Genomic DNA, 5,793 nt, shown 5'->3' with positions numbered 1-5,793 from the left:
AGACAGGATGTTTGTGGCCATAGTTTTAAGGCTGAAAATGTACTTTTTTTGTTTTTTAATTTTTCCTTATTGATTTTAGAGAGAGAGAAAGGGGCAGGGGGAGAGAGAGATAGAAACATCTATTCGAGAGAACATCAATTGGTTGCCTCCTGTACACCCGCATTGGGGATCAGGCCCACAACCTGGGCATGTGCCCTGACTTGAAATGGAACTGGCGACCTCTTGGTGCATGGGTTGACACTCAACTACTGAGCCACACCAGCTGGGCGAAAAATGTACTTTTTGTGCCAGTTACTTAGATTTGCTGCTATATTTTGCAATGCAACTTCTGGACATATGTATAGATATGGATGTAGATATATAGATATCTGTGTTGAGATATATACATAGTTATGTTTTATTTTCAACTTTATTTTTTCACAGTAAGGAAATATAATAGATTATTTTGAGCATTAACTGGATTTAAATTAGTGGTTTTGTTATCGTAAGAACAGAAAAAACTTATAAATGTTTTTAGGAACCAGAAAGTTGAAAATAATTTTTATTGTAAAAGTAAATAATTGATAAATAACCAAGAAAGAAAACACATAATTCACACACGCACGCACACACACATACACACACATACACACGAGCTAAAAGTATGTAAATATTTTCATGTGAGTTCACCCTCTCCAGAATTAGAGGAATCACATGATCTTTTGGTGTCTCCCATAACTTTTTTCAAAATGGTCATTCATTCAAGAAATACTTTAAAAAGTCCATCATAGCATGGTATTTTTTAGTTCATAATCATACCTTGCATTCATATAATATTTTATATTTCCAGTACTTGAACATTCAGCCCTTCGTTTGATTCTGATCATAGCCCTGTGAGTTAGACATGATAGGCAATGTACCTTCCTTTTATATAGAAGCAGATTGATTAGGAGAAGAAAAGTAACTGTCCTCAGACTGCAGAGAAGTACAGCAAGCCAGTTTCTGATGCTTCTTTGACAACTCTTTCTACTACAACATAATAGCTGCCGTTCATTGTTATGAATGCTTCATTTGAAAGCCCTCCAAAGCACTAGTCATTGGCAAGCAAGGAAGCAGACAAGTGAAAATCTTGTGGGCACAACTCAGTCAAAAAGCTGATTCTCCTCAGGGAATCATAATAATTATCTAATTTTTCATGATTAAAATGTGACTTAAAATTTCTCCTAGATCCTCTTCTATGCAAACCAATTGTATACCTAAATGTCAACAACTCTACAATACCAGGTTTTTCCTTTAAACGCTAGATGAAGTGTAAAAGCTGATGGGATGCCATACACCCAAGAAAACTTGATCTATTTTCGAATCAGCAGCCCTCAAAATGCCTCATTACTAGCCTATTTGCAAGGTTCCCCCAGACATGACAACAGCTCAGGAAACCCGAAACCCCAACCAACTTGGATGGGATTTCTAGATCAAACCCTGAGTCCTTTCCTTATTTTCTCTTTGCCTTCACAAAGTACACAAAAAATGTCTGGGTCTTTTTATGATACGAGTATAGAACCATTTCCAAACTACCCAAAATGCCATTCCACATGGTAACTTGAGTGGGTAAACGAGATGGCAGAGAGATTATTCATGCCTCAAACAGCAAAGTAAAGACCTTCTACCCTGCAATTTGGGCTTTGCTTAAGGTCCTACAGAAAGAGCTGCATTCAAGAGCTTGGGTGGTCCTACATTGGCAGGGGCTAGAGGAAAAGTGAAGCAATGCATGAGACACAGAAAACAAGCCTACAGAACTAAATGCAACTGTGACACCAGCTCATCAGCCAATATCCACCCTTTTCTGTTGTAATGCATAATCTTGTAAATTTAGTGATTTGTTTTTTACCAAAATGCCACAAAGTATGTTCTTTCATTCTTGTTTTCCATTCAGAACACTGTGTTCTAAAAAAGACTAGTTTTCACCAGGAAAAGTAATTGGTATGACCACGCAAATGAAAGAAAAATTATTTAAATTTTTTTTCTTCTACTCATACAACTAAATCTTCAAATACGTAATATAAAAAGTAACAGGACAAAAACAATCAGTATACAGGAAGAAATACAAATAGCCAGTTATATTAATAGCCAAAGAAATGCAAGTCAAACCAATAATTAAATAGTATCTATACCTATCATATTGGCAGAGAATTTAAAATAATTAAAAATATCTAGCATTGTTTACGATGAGGGAGCAAATTCTCATTAACTGCTGATAAAAGTGTAACTTGATAAAAACTTTTCTGGAAACCATTTGAAAATGTTTCCAAAATATTTAATACATGCATGGAGAAACTTCTGTGTCAAAGACTATGATCTATTTTGACATATTCATCACCAGAAAGTTTGTAAGAGTTTATGTTCCAATCAGAACAAAGCTGATTGGTTGGATCTCTTTTGATTGGTCAACGCCATGGTGTACTAGTCGTAAATAATTTTATGATCACCCCTGAATATGTCAGCACCCACTGGATGTATCTCCCATACGATATTAGTGCTTTTTAAAATTAATGATCTGGTAAGAGGTAATGGTATTCTTCAATTTATGTAATTGTTGGTAAGGTTGAACATATTTTCATGTTTCCTCAACATTGTAGTTTTTTTTTTTTTTTTTTGTAAATTGCCTATTTATATAATTTGACTTCATTTTTCTATTGAAAGGTTTATCTCTCAGTGATTCATTAGAGCTATTTATATATTAAAGATAGTAACATTTGTTATAGCTGATTTTTCCCCTTGGTCTTTGTATTTAATTTTTTAATAACTACATAAATAAAGCATTTAAAATTTTTATCTGAACCATAACTATTTCTTCATTATTTTTGTTTTTTAATACATACAGAATTTAAAGTTTTACTTTATGGTCAATTATAGCTATTTCTTCCCTTTTAAAGTCCCAGGATTTACTCAGAAAATTTTTCTTCATGATAAATAGAATAAATTTTTTACCTAGGTTTAATTTTAAATATCTATCTCTTTAATACAAGTACAGTTTATTTTCATGTATGTATAAAGACTCTGTTTTAAATATGTTTTTTATTGATTTTAGAGAGAGAGGAAGGGAGAGGGAAAGAGAAATAGTAATGTGAGAAAGAAACATCTGTCAGCTGCCTCCTGCATGCCCGCTGTTGGTGATTGAGCCTGCAACTTATGCATGTGCCCTGACCAGGAATTGAAGCAATGAGCTTTCGGTACATGGGACGATGCTCAACGAACTGAGCCACACTGGCCAGGGTATGTATGAAGACTTTTTAAACAGAAAACAGTTTGATTCATGATTCATAATTTTATATTTATTTTCAATTTATATTTATATGTACTGATATATCCTAAGGTTTGTTTTCTGGTTATCTATTCAGTTTCATTATTCAGTTTATCCATACTTTTACGTGTTCTCATATCATCAATTATTCTGGCTTTCTCATCCTGTAGTATCTGAGATGACATATCCCATTTCCTTGTTTTCATTTTCTGGCATTTTTTTCTATAATCACTTTTTATTTTGCAATTTTTATTAATTAATTTTTGTTACAGGTGTTTCTCCTTTCCCTCCTACTCACTTTTAATACCTTCTATACTGTATTGAATACCAAAAAATAAAATACTCTTTGATTTAAGTTGAGAGGAAAGAACATATTTGTCATGGTTAGTCCTCTTATCCAGGTCTATGATATGCAACTCCATATACTAAAGTCCTTTAAAATATATATTTCTAACAAAACTTTGTAGTTTTCTTCACATTACTCTTAGTTAGATTATTCATAAGTGAACTTCTTTTGATGATTTTCAGTTTTGTTTTGCCATATGATGGTCATTTAAGTTATTTTCAAATAAATTTTTTATTTGTTTTTGCTTAACACGTTTTATTGTAACTTACATTGCATTTAGACAGCTTTCTGAACTTCTAAAATTTTTAAAAATTTTATTTCCCACAGATTACTTTAAAATTCTAGTCAATCGAATTTAAAATAATAATTTATTTACTCATTTTCAATGTTTAAGCTTCATATTTCTGATTAACATATTACTACATTGTCTAGAAATTACAGGAAAATAATAAATAATGATATTTGATAGTAAGTCTATTTGTTTTACACCTGATTTTAGTGACAGGTTCTGTAGTGTTATATCATTAAGCATGAAACTGGCTGATAATTAGAAAATAATATCCGTTCGCCCTGCAGGTTACCTGTATCCTTCTATAAAGAACTGAGATTTTCTTTTTATATTCTCCATTTTTGTTAGAGAGACTGTAGCAACTATTACTTGTAAGTTTCAGAAAAGGTATGACAATATTGTATCCTTTGGATATGACAAACTGGCAAATCCAATGAAGAACCTTAACCAATGAACTACTTACGACCTGCCCTAATAAAGGCTAGTTATGGTTTTAGACTGTGAAAAATTCCAAATATCTCTAGCATTTGGTTTAGTGAACATGCTTTTAAAGCAGAAGATTTCTCTTCCGATGGTTGTTTCCTCAAGCTCAAATGAACAGCCATCTGGAACTCTGGGACACATGTTGGCTAACATGGAAAGCAGAAGCTGGCCCAGGACTGTGCAGGGAGAAATCACAACAGGAAGGTCAAATTCACCTCCTGTAGTCCACAAAACTAAAAGTGTCCATGCGGCTCTTTTTCGTGGCGCCTCGGAGGCGGTCGGCTGCTTCAGGATGAAGCTGAACATCTCTTTCCCAGCCACTGGCTGCCAGAAACTCATTGAAGTGGACGATGAACGCAAACTTCGAACCTTTTACGAGAAGCGTATGGCCACAGAAGTTGCTGCCGACGCCCTGGGTGAAGAATGGAAGGGCTATGTGGTTCCGATCAGTGGTGGGAACGACAAACAAGGTTTCCCCATGCAGCAGGGCGTCTTGACCCATGGCCGTGTCCGCCTGCTCCTGAGTAAGGGGCATTCCTGCTATAGACCAAGGAGGACAGGAGAGAGGAAGCGCAGATCTGTTCGGGGGTGCATTGTGGATGCCAATCTCAGTGTTCTCAGTTTGGTCATTGTAAAAAAAAGGGGAGAAAGATATTCCTGGTCTCACTGATACTACTGTGCCTCGTGGCCTGGGTCCCAGGAGAGCTAGCAGAATCCGAAAACTTTTCAATCTTTCTAAAGAAGATGATGTCCGCCAGTATGTTGTGAGGAAGCCCCTAAACAAAGAAGGTAAGAAACCTAGGACTAAAGCACCCAAGATTCAGCGCCTTGTTACCCCACGTGTCCTGCAACACAAACATCGGCGTATTGCTCTGAAGAAACAACGTACTAAGAAAAATAAGGAAGAGGCTGCAGAATATGCTAAACTTTTGGCTAAGAGAATGAAGGAGGCGAAAGAAAAGCGCCAGGAACAGATCGCCAAGAGACGTAGGCTGTCCTCTCTGAGAGCTTCTACCTCTAAGTCTGAGTCCAGTCAAAAATGAGCTTTTCTAAGAGTGACAAATAAACAAGAAATATCAAATCTCAAAAAAAAAAAAATAAAAAAAATAAAAAATAAATAAAAGTGTCCATGCGAAAGATTAAGTCCATCTTTCCATTCTGCAACTTTAGTCATTCACTTAAATAGCAGGATGAGGACTCTTATATTTCAATATTGATATCCCCCACAGCTGATGATAGACAAATGACCAGATGAAAGTTTCACAGGATAATACCTCTAGTAATTAAAAATTAATTCATCGCAAATTCATATCAGATGTCTGGAAGAAATCTGCTAAGTTTTTTTTTAAAGCATCCTTGAGAACAAGTTTCTGGCATGAACAAGAATAAGAAGTT

The 5,793-nt window shown here is 35.1% G+C and overlaps 1 pseudogene; it reads left to right on the top strand.

The window, feature by feature from the left end:
- Positions 1-4,663: 4,663 nt before the first annotated feature.
- LOC118621351 lies at positions 4,664-5,480 on the top strand (annotated as a pseudogene).
- The last annotated feature ends 313 nt before the right edge of the window (positions 5,481-5,793 follow it).

The sequence above is a fragment of the Molossus molossus genome, unplaced genomic scaffold (genome assembly GCF_014108415.1).
Source record: "Molossus molossus isolate mMolMol1 unplaced genomic scaffold, mMolMol1.p scaffold_m16_p_8, whole genome shotgun sequence".
Taxonomy (NCBI): domain Eukaryota; kingdom Metazoa; phylum Chordata; class Mammalia; order Chiroptera; family Molossidae; genus Molossus; species Molossus molossus.
Note: the sequence above shows the minus strand (reverse complement) of the source record. Positions and strands in the feature narration are given on the sequence as shown.